Below are 11,885 nucleotides of genomic sequence, written 5' to 3'. Positions count from 1 at the left end.
TTCAATTAACTGTTCTCTATTTCTTACTGTTCCGACTTTCGATACGAAAGTAACGGAATATTTGTGCTCGAGGTGGGTTTTTTGTTCTTCAGACAAATTTCGACTTTTTAACTAGCCATTTTTGACGGAATTTTTTTTTATCATTCGAAAGCCATTGTTGTCCTGAGCTTAAATTTGAAAAGATATTTCACCTGTGATCCTTTTTCGTAAAGTTATGAGGGTTTAAAGATTGCCATTTTGGCCAATTTGGGTCAATTAACGCGCGATATATTTCGCGCTATTAACGCGTAAGCGGAGATTTAATCCGTCTTATAAATCGTTCCAAATTGGTTGAACGAAGCTTATTTGCCATAATTGATTTGTTACAAGGAACGAAATCTATCTTTTTGTACTTTATATGGCGTGTGGGGTGATGATTTTCATAAAAAATTTCAAAATTTAGAAAAAAAAAATTTCATTTTATTTTATTTCATTTAATTTTTTATGCCATAACTGCTGCTCCATAAACCTTAAAAGGCAGTCGGAACATTCAGGGCTTCGCCCTGATACGAGCAGTCTTGTTTCGTTTTTGAAAACAAATTAGATGAAAAATTGTACACGAATAAGAAGCCGACCGCCAAATTTAGTTCTACTGCTATGTTATCTATGGAATATTCTTTCTGGATAAAAAGATAAACACGAATCCTTGGGCAAAAATTGACGAGTATTGAAAAATACGGAAAAATGAACGTGTTTCTTTTTGATTTTTTGAAAACAATGAATAAGAGCAATCCGTTTTGTTTTCGCACTAGCCGGCTATGCCTGTTACTTTCTTGCAATAACTTGTTCTCGTTAAATTTTAGCGCATCATTTGGTTTGAAAAATCATCATTTGATAAAAAAGAAGAAATATGAGTTGATAGTATAGTAAGCATTTGAGTTTCAATGCAAACTTGACGTTTAAGCTATTTGCGAAAAGGGATCTGTTTAACAATTACCCCCTCCCCTTTTAAGAGTAATTCCAACAGTAAGTTAATGCACTTTTTGTAAAAAAAGTTATCACAAAAAACTGTTTAACTCTAAGTGTTTGTGTTGATTAACATTTGAAAACTATTTTTAAGCTAACTGTCATTCAATAATTGAACTAAGAACTTAAATTTTTCTGAGTTTTGACATCGAAACTTACATCAATGCAATTGTTGCATAAAATTTGTGCCATTTGGGACACTTTTCAGGTTTATGCCGTACAGGAATTATTTCAATTGAAATGTGTAAGAATTGACCTTGTTTTTTTTATCGAATTTGAATACACTCTCGGAACTAAAAGCATAGTTTTGGGGCAAGTAAAAAAAATAGCAAAATCTCAATTTATATCTCAAAAAGTTTTTCTGTGGAATGTTTTGCATCAATATTCGTGATCAAAATTTACTGTACCAGATGGCTAGCAATCATTTGTTTTGTTGCTCCGGACCAACTGTTTGTTCTTTTTCATTTTTTATCCACGACTAGTTGTCTAATGGCGTAGTTAATCAAGAATTAACAAAACAAACCGTACCATAAATTTACCATAAAACTTACCATAGAGTTAGGAAAAGTGAAAATGCCCTGCTTTATACTTACAACCTAAATGACAAAACTGTCACACTTTCAACTCATTTTTAAGTTTTGCGAAAAAAGATTTAGGATTCTTTTAATTTCAGAAGTGTGCAAAATTGAACGAATTGAAAATGCAGAAATTGATTTAAATTCTTGCCACAGATTCATTAAATATTTTTTTTAGTTACAATTGTTCTCTAATGATTTTTTGCAGAAGTTAGGGGTTCAAAATGGAAGGTTTGGTCATTTGGGGAATATATATCCAGCTTGGTGTGTCCATTTTTTAAGGCGTAACATGTGCAATAAAATTATGACATGATTTGTTTTTTTTTGTAGGTAGTGTTTAACTCTGTCATGGATTACAGATTCTTCGGAAATCCTTTATTTTTTTTATTCTCGGCACACATCTGGCTTTTTTGCTCTCTGTTTCTTGCACCCAGCAATAACGCTTGCAATCTCTGGAATGACAAAACTTATCCTTCAACCGAATATCTGCAAAAGTCCCAAAAATGGTCTTCCTTCAAATAAAAGTTAAACTAAAAAACAGGTCAATTTGACCTTCTTTGAGAGTGTGGTACTGTGTAGTACTGTTGCCACAGTAACCTTGGAGAAGTAACTTTATTAATATTTTGTTATGTATTGGTATTATTATTTAAGGCCGAATCTGCAGGCCGAACGCAACAGTCATTTGGACAGTTGCCAACAAATAGAGACAAAAGAAACAATAGAACATGATCTCTAAAGAAAACCAAGATTGATAAAGAGTTTGAATTGAACGTTATAACTCTTCTGTTTTATTATTACCTAAGACCACAGCATAGGAATATCACATGGCGCAGCCAGCAGAATTTATGTCCCAAGACAATAGAATGGATATGGGAATTCCAGTATTCTGGACAACCGCGAATTCAGACCCTCCTTGGAACTTCAAAATATGGCTAGACCAATTTTTACTGGCAGTGACAGTGAAGGAGAGCGTGAATCCGGAACTATTAATAGAAGAACTAAGGGAAGTTTTGTTTGAGCCGTTGCCACGGCCGGAGACCCCTCGAGAACACGAATCTGCACAGGCTATTGCAGAGAGAGAGGCTAGAGACAAATTAGCGCGGGCCAAAATTCAGTTGGAAAATGAAGATAGGAGAGCTAGAGGACCAAAGGTTGGACACAATTTATATTATAATGAGGTACAGAAAAGGGTAGCCTCTAGATTATTCCTAGCGTTGGGAACAGAAGGAAAAAAGAAGTTTGTACAAAAGAATCCGCATGTGGAAGTCTCAAAGTTAGAATTTCGGGAAATGGTGGCATTAGCAAAAGTCTCATTTGATAAAACACAAAGTGTTACGTATGAACGTTACAAGCTGTTTAATCGATCACAAGAAGCAGGTGATCGATCACATTAGAGAGATTTCATGCAGCCCTAACTGCACAGGCAGCCAAAGCGGTGTTAGGAACACTTGAAGATGAATTAGTGCGTGATCTATTCATATCAAAATGAAGAATGTGGTATTGCCGGATACTTTAACATTCGAAACATTCTCACCAGAGGAAGTGTTGAAAAGAGCATTGAAGTTTGAGGAAAGTAAACAGACAACTCAGATATTCCAAAAATCGAACACAGCGACTGCAAGTGCAGGTCAGGTTCAAGGAAAAATGAAAATAAAACAATAACCAATCATGAATATCGGTAATAAAAATGCAAGTGGCAGGAGACAATCGAGCTATACGTACAGAAAGAGGCCAACTCCGGATAGAAGAGAGGGGAGAAATCCTATCGATTCGAAAACGTGTACGCGCTGTGGTCGATTATTTGGAGAAGGACATTTGAAGAAATGTCCAGCTATGGGCAAAACATGTAAAAATTGCTCTAAACCAAACCATTTTGCGAAAATGTGTAAGTCTCAACAATTAAATGAAATTGCTGAAAAAATATCTAGCTCAGATGAGGAGTGTAATTCGATTCAGTCTTTTGACTCGTGTGATGAATTTGAAATAATGGCAGAAGAATCTGAGATTTCGTCGATGGAACAGATAGATGAATATATAAAAAAGCAATCGAATAGAAAACTGGAAATCGGGGATAGCAGTAAAAACATACAGAAGGTTGATATTCGCAGGAACCTCGATCACAACAAAAAAGGTCATTGAAAGCTTTGGTAAGAATTGCTCACCAAATCATCAATATGACTATTGATACTGGTAGTCCAGTATCGTTCATAAATTGGGCGACCGCAAAACAAATTTTAGAGTCTTCTAAAAATACGAAGTTTACCCCACGGGAGAATCTCAATTTGACCGCTCAATTTGTAGACTACAATAAACAGCCAATTAATATACTGGGGGCAATCACTACAACCATCCGTTCGGCAGGGTGGGAAGTGGTGGGATCATCGTTCCTGATTACAGAACGACGCACGCGATGTATATTGGGGCTGGATTTACAGAACAAAGTGGGGATACACACAACACAGAAGTTGGCACCAAAAGACAAAACGAGGTTTGATGTGCTACTGTGCGAACAGCCCGATGGTTGGAAAAATAATTTTTATAGTAAATTTAAAGACTTTTGTGATCGGCAGGGGTGTTCGAAAAATCATGTTGTCAGTACAAAATTTAAATATCCACTTTGCCCGTTACAGGAAAAAGGTGGAAGAATTCCAATACCCATACAGGAAAAAGTGCATGATGAAATGGAAAAACTGTTGAAAGAAGGGCATATAAAACGTTTGGATAAATGTACTAGTGATTGATTGTGGCGCCTATTGTAATCACAGTGAAAAAAGATGATTCCATAAAATTGGCTCTAGATGCAAAACCCATTAACAGACAGTTATTCAAAAACAAATATCAAATGCCTAACTTTGATGAATTATTAGATGGGGTCAGTCAAATAGTTACAGCAAATACAAACGGTACGCTGTATTTCTCACTACTAGATTTGAAGTATGCGTACAGTCAATTAAAACTGACTGCAGAAACAGCCAAACAATGCAACTTTAACATCATAGGCGGAAAAGCTACCGGAACATACAGATTCCTGACCGGATTTTATGGACTGGCAGACATGCCAGCTGAGTTCCAAAAAGCTATGGATAGAACGCTAAATCATGCAAAAAATACGTTCTGTTTCCTTGATGACATACTCATTGTATCTAAAGGGAATGAACAAGAACACGAAAAACTGATTATGAACGTGTTAGAAAAGTTAGACAAAGAAAATTTGGCAATAAAACTGTCGAACTGTGAATTCTTTCAAAACGAAGTAAATTGGTTGGGACATAAGTTATCGTCGGACGGTATTTCAACGAAAATAACAAAAACGGAAGCGATACTGAAGCTTAGTCCGCCAACATCATTGAAACAACTCAGGTCATTTCTAGGTAGCATAAACCATTTAGCCAAATTTATTCCCAATGCGGCTAATTTAACGGAAAAACTGAGACCTCTTTTGCGAGAAGAGAACGAGAATAAGAAACTCAAAAGTGTGAAAATTCAAGTCAAAAAGTTCGAATGGCGGGAAGAACATTCGGAGATTTTCGAATCGATAAAAAATAGTGGTTGCGAATATAACCAAAATTCACTGTTACCACCCTAAGTTTGCTACTAGGTTAGAATGTGATGCCAGCCACAGTGGGCTAGGTGCATCGTTGGAGCAACAAAAAGTTGAGGGGGAGTGGATACCTATTGCATTTGCGTCACGATATCTAAACACACAAGAAAAGAAATACTACACAAACGAGCTGGAGCTGCTAGCAGTAGTATGGTCGGTTGACCGATTTAAACACTATCTGTTAGGAAAGGAATTCGTAATAGCCACAGACCATAAAGCGCTTGTTTCCGCTTTAGATGAAAATAGGTCAAATAAAATCTATCAATCTAGGCTGACTAGATGAATAGATAGACTATTACCCTATCAATTTAAGGTTGTTCATATACCAGGGAAAGATATGGGTATAGTAGATTACTTGTCTAGAGACCCAAAGGGGGAACCGTGGCCGGAATCAGTGTTGGATGAAAAATTTGTAGTCACATCGATAGAAAGCTTTCATAAAGCTCTCGACTGTTTACACAATCGACTTAGTGATCACAATAGGCTCGACCGGAACGAAAACATTCTAGAATATTCTGGAATTGATCAAAATGTATCAAATCAGAACACGTCATCCAACAGTTGCTATGGCAATCAAAACGGTCCAAAATGGACAAAACACGACCGGAACGAAAGCAAAACGAGCTCGCGTTTGTTTCAACGAGAAAACTACGAAAATTCAAAAATCAGTTTATCTCAAAGTTGTCAGCAAATATAGTCGGTTGAATCACTGGAATTAATTAGAAATCTATCAGATCACAAGAATAGCAAAAATAGAGAGATGAAATCAGGCGAAGCAGGGAAGAACGGAAAGGAGAAAAAGATGGGCAGGATTCAAGAGCGGAATAGCATAGATACATTGAGGGAAGAAGTAACGGGAACGACATTTCAAAGGACCAGGACGATCCAGCGTACTCCAACTAGATCAGATTCAGAAGGCTCGTCCTCAGACGAATTACCTCAAGTGGAATGGCAAGCCATGAACAGACAAATTCTGGCTAAAATCGGAAACAGCGGTCAGTCAACATCAACGGTCAGTCACCATCGCGGTCAGTCAACATCAACTGTTGCATCAGCTCAGCCAGCATTAGTTTCATTTTGGGAACTCATCGGAGCGTAGAGAAATGATAGCCCCAGATCAATTATAGAGTTGGAAGCCAAGTCGCTGATGCAGAGCCCGAAATCACTTGCGCAGAATACTTCAGGAGAGGAAGTAGGGATAGGACAAGTCATTGAAGTGGACTTAACTGCGGACATAATTGAGGACAGGGATTATAGGCCAGAAATTAGTGTGGTCACACCTCAACAGGCAAGGAGGGTTAGCCACAGATCTCGGAAGACCGAACATCAATTGACGGAGCAATTGAATGCAGAGAATGGCCCATTATCGCTCACAAAATTATTTGACAAAAGTCTGCTGGCGGAATTAGTATCAGAGGATTCTTGGATGGATCGACTCAGGAGAGTGGTGGAGCGGAATAACAGACAAGGATTCGAGCTGATGGGGCCTTACACTAATCCTCTGTGGCACCAGATGTCTATGGTGGATGACTGTCTGTTGGTGGATGACCGTTTAGCCGTACCAGATAAGTTGAGACAAGCGTTGCTTCGGCGACTACAGCAAGGACATCCCGGACAAGAAGCGATATTAGAGGTCTCCAACTATTTATGGTGGCCACACATGCACAAAGACATAGTCAACATGACCGAAGAGTGTCGAAGTTGCACCCGTTATGGTAAGAATACTAAATATATAATCCCGAAAAATTCGGCGAAACCACTTCCACTGTTGACACAGCCGGGACAAGAATTACAATCAGACTATGCGGGTCCACTTGAAGATCATAAGGGAAAGAAGATATTTTTATTGGTTGCTATTGATAGATACTCTAAGTTTCCATCAGTTGAGATCACGAAATCTACTGGGGGAAAATCAACAATGAAATTTCTTCGTACCTATATTGACACACAAGGGATTTCGGAGTCGACTAAAACGGATCGTTTTCCGGATTTAAAGAAAAAAACATTACACAAAAATTCTGTCCGATTGGTGACCATCGGAGATGCGGCTTGGTGGAACAAACAATCCATACCATTAAAAGAAGACTGGGTGTTATGCTGCTCGATGAAAACGTACAATCGATAAAACTGTGTTTAAGTACAATCATTAGGGATTTAAGATGGAATAAGCAGAAAACGATAAAGCGGTCACCATTTGAGGCGCATTTCGGTCGTTTACCCTAAACTGAATTTAAAATTGTGCGAGATAAAATCCTTAATGATTCTGGTCGTTTAGATAAACAGCACTTGGAAAGATCGGCGTTAACCGCCTCGCAGTTGAAGAGACGCACAGACCAATCGAGGGTTAATGTCAAAATCATCCGGAAAGGACAGAATAGTCGGCACGTCAGTCCACTGTTTCTGCCGAATACAGCACCAGCAAAAGAAAGAGCAAGAGCAAAGGAACTGAAGCAACTACTAGAGGCCAATGCGAGATGGAACGTCACTCGAAGGGACATTTCCGATAAAGAGCTAAGGCGAGTTGTAGACGAGACCAGCACGATAAATCCCGAACTCAGAAAAGAATTACTATATTCATAGGAACGAGGATTCATCGAAGACGAACAGTCTGCAGTGACTGACAATTGGTCAGGTAGTTTCCTCCGGAAACAGGAACAACGGAAAAGTGGAAAAGCCTTGACAATACCACTCAAAGAGAAAATTGTTTCGGAGACACCATCGACAGTAAAGACGGCTGCGAGTGCAGTTTACCGAAAGAGCGACATAGCAAAATCACGACTGCCTACACAGTCGAATGCAGAAGGATCGGCGAAAAAGAGAAGCCCAACGGGGGAAGAGCCGAGAAGCAAACAACAGAAAACAACAACAAAAGTAACTCAGTATGAAGACATCGATAGTGAGTCGGCCGAAGAACATGATATAAACGATCAGGGGCAAAGAGATCAAATAACAAACGAAGATAGTCGAATTGTCGATAAATTTCAAAACTCGCCGATCATCGTAACGTCGAAAGATACAGAGACGGGCGGTGGCCTTAACCTAGGAGGGAAGAGGAATAAGCCAAATCGAGCGGGGCCATTAGTTCATAATCCAAAAAGTGTTCAGAGCAAGTCCACAACACAAGAACCGCGGAAGGGAAAAGCTGCTAAAGCAGTAGTAAATGAACACAAGAAGCGTGACACGGAGAATACTGAGTTAACAGAGTCATCAAGTCCAAAGAAAGTACCATTGAGTGAACGTATCACACGCCAAACTAGCGAAAAGGAGATTCTGGATACATTCCAAAATGAAGACATGACACCTGACGAATGGGATGATATCACGGAGCAAGTCTTGACCAGAGGGGTGCAAAGAGAAGCGGAGCAAATACTGGTTCAACAGGCGGGACCAATTGATACTTGTCCTCCACCAGGCTTTTCTGACGAGTCGGACAAAGAAGAGGACACGACGACAGTCAGGCGGAGTACTAGACAAACTAAGAACCAAGGGCCAAAGATATATGGCAGCCCAGTATCTCATTCGGTAAAACTGATCGATTGTGAAGATGACATCACGGAGCTAAACCTGGCAGCCCTCGAGGCCTATAGGACGAGACTAGCGATTTTCCATCCTAATAACAAAGAATCAACGCTGGAAAACAACACGTTTGGCCTGTTATAGAGACATCTTTTCAAAAGGAGATTTGGGACTACATCATTGGACTCTTCAGGATCGTGGAATGCTGTGCGGAACAAGGCGGAATTGAAAAAGAAAAACAAAGGAAAATAACTCAAACCCAAACATTTAGTAAACTGAGATGAAAACTCATATATTTATTATAAAATTTTATATGTATTATATAAAATTTTGTTGTTCCGAGGGGAATGTGGTACTGTGTAGTACTGTTGCCACAGTAACCTTGGAGAAGTAAGCTTATTAATATTTTGTTATGTATTGGTATTATTATTCAAGGCCGAATCTGCAGGCCGAACGCAACAGTCATTTGGACAGTTGCCAACAAATAGAGACAAAAGAAACAATAGAACATGATCTCTAAAGAAAACCAAGATTGATAAAGAGTTTGAATTGAACGTTATAACTCTTCTGTTTTATTGTTACCTAAGACCACAGCATAGGAATATCACAGAGAGCTCGGGTGAAAATTTTGGTCGGACTTTGTTCGCTTTTTGTGCAAAACTTTTTGAGTCGGATTTACCCTAGGGTAGAAAGAAACTGTTGAATCAGCTAAGATCATAATCCAGTTAGTTTATAAAACTTTTGTTTGAAGTTCCAAATATAGTTATCAAAGAGAAACAATTAACAATCCGACTACTATTAAATTGCAAAGAAAACTTTTTGGTTGCTAAAAATGTGCGAAAATTTTTTTTTTTTTTCAATTTTTTGCTAAGTCTTAACACCCATTCGCTAAGTAAAAAATGAAAAGAGCCTGTGTGTCAAAACACCTCTCATTTTGATTGGATGTCTTTGATAAGAACAAAACTCGCATATGCTTAATTTCGAATTTTTCAGTATAAAGATACCCGGATTGAAGTCCCATCGTTAGTTATCGCTTTTTCTGTAATATCCCAGTGATCGCTATTTTCCAGCACTGATTCATGTATAAATCAAAATTTTGCATAGCTGAACCTGTGATTTTTCAGAGCTAATTCAGTAATGATTCCGTAGAAAATCAGCTCTAAAACTTAGGATGTTCTATCAAATGAGAGTGTGAGATGACAAACTCTATAATTTATGTATATCTAAAGGCTCGTGGCGCAGTGGTAGCATATATGTCCAATAACCTGATGGCTTTTTTCAGTTTTCAGCTTTGGACATCAATAGAATTTAAATTATACATTTTCTGCCCAAAAAACTAAGGTTCAATAAAAATTTGCATGCAGAAAAAAAATTGTAGCAAAATTTTTCCTAAATTTTTTTTTAAATTCGCAAAAATAAAGCCTACTGATAGCAGAGTAGAATTTTGAATTTCGCTCCAGAAAGGGTCATTAGAAGGCTTCAACAGAAAAACAAAAATTACCGACATAAAAAAACTGAAAACCTTGTTTGCCAAAAACGACTCACCCTTTCATCAAAAACTTCGTTTTTTTGGACGCTTTTGATGTACATATACAATTATTTTTGTTAAATGACAGAGATCTACGTTACAAAATCACCCCAATATTTTTAGTAAGGAGGAGGGCGATTGTTAAATATGTTAAGTTAGACGAAGTTTCGAGCAATCAGATTGCAGCGAAATTCGATTTTTAATTAAATACAGCGCTAATTTACTGCTTAAGGGTGGCGATTGTGTAAAATATCATTAAAAAATTAATACAAGCCTTAATAGCTAATTTTTTCTCGTTATTTTAATCAACTTTCTCTCACTGCGGTTGTAGCATTGGCTTTTATTATAGATGAGTATCATCAGTAATTCAGTTTTTGTCAGCGTGCACTTTTAAAACGGTATAACATAAAACTATTGGTTTTTATTTTTCTTATATTCTTTCAAGATCTGAACCGTTTATTATAAAATGAGAGCTAAACTTAAGCTAAAACGAATCGCTTTTTTGATATTTGTCTTTTTGTGCGGTTTGGCTTCAAAGTCGCTGCTGACATTCCCTACTGCGGAATCCCTATTCAACGTAAAAGGTGACGCAGAGCCAGGCAGAGATACCGCTGAAGCTGCAGAAAATTTTCAAAACGAGTAAAAACAGAAAACTCGACAAAAGTTTTCAGAGTCGAACAATTTTGTTGACAACAACGGAGCAAATTTTTTTGCCGCTGCGTACGATGATGTGTTTGTGAAACAGTTTTGTCTACATCAGTTCCAGCCAGTTCCCACAAAGCCTTCTGTTTGTATCTACAACCCCAAAGAGGACAAATACATCTCGGCTAGAGTCGCAGGCGGCCAAATCTGGGACACGACCGGTAAAATAATAATGAAATTATATACTTACACTGAGGGTTTCATCATTTTATTTTTGTCGTAAAGAAGGATGAAGCAAAATACAGTGCCTGTATCAAGTGTTGGAACAAATTATCGAATATTAAATTTTTTTCTTTCTATCTATGCTATAAAATTTTGAAAGGCGAGAGGAATTGAATTTGGACCATATATTTGTACCTGATTTGTACCTGACCACAGGAAATCTAGGACGAAAGCTAAAAATTTTGTTTTATTCTTTTCTAATAAGAAACTGATCATAAAGAGCCAAAAGATTTGACAAAGAAGTAACTAGATTTGCAACACCCCCCTCCGAGCCTGAAAAGGACGTTGTATCAAACTTGCACTATTACGGAACCCAGAAACTGAAGTTTTTGGCTGAAAAATTTTTGTCTGACAAGTGGAAACATTTTTCCTACTTTTTGTTAGCTTGGATTTTTGAAAAAAAAAAATTAATTTAGATGCTCGAGCAAGACTTCATTCCTAACTTGTGAGAAACTCATGCTCATAGAAAAAACAACTGAAGCTCGCTTAAGAATAGTTGGTCGCCTTGATGCGTTTTCTCGTATGAAAAAAAATCTTTATCGAGAGCCTTTGATTTTCAATACTGAGATAAATTTCCAAACTAAAGTAGATTCAAATTCGATTAATGAACGAGATTCAATATCAAATTTGTAAATAATTGCGATTCAAGTTCGAATAGAGAAGTAGAATCAAAAAACCCCGAAATAAAAGTCCCCCTTTTCCCAATTGGTTATTACCATTCGAGTTCAAGTTATTC

At 37.7% G+C, this 11,885-nt stretch overlaps 1 protein-coding gene across 1 annotated transcript in view; it reads left to right on the top strand.

Moving 5' to 3' along the window:
* Window positions 1–10,638: 10,638 nt before the first annotated feature.
* LOC134848335 (uncharacterized) overlaps window positions 10,639–11,885 on the top strand; it is a 52,212-nt gene continuing 50,965 nt past the window's right edge. Inside the window, exon 1 of the mRNA XM_063865735.1 lies at window positions 10,639–11,088. The gene's annotated coding sequence lies outside the window, so the exon portion shown is untranslated. The remainder of the gene's footprint in view (window positions 11,089–11,885) is intronic.

The sequence above is a fragment of the Symsagittifera roscoffensis genome, chromosome 6 (genome assembly GCF_963678635.1).
Source record: "Symsagittifera roscoffensis chromosome 6, txSymRosc1.1, whole genome shotgun sequence".
In the NCBI taxonomy this organism is placed as follows: Eukaryota; Metazoa; Xenacoelomorpha; order Acoela; family Convolutidae; genus Symsagittifera; species Symsagittifera roscoffensis.
The sequence above is the reverse complement of the archived record's forward strand: the minus strand, read 5'-3'. Positions and strand labels throughout refer to the sequence as shown.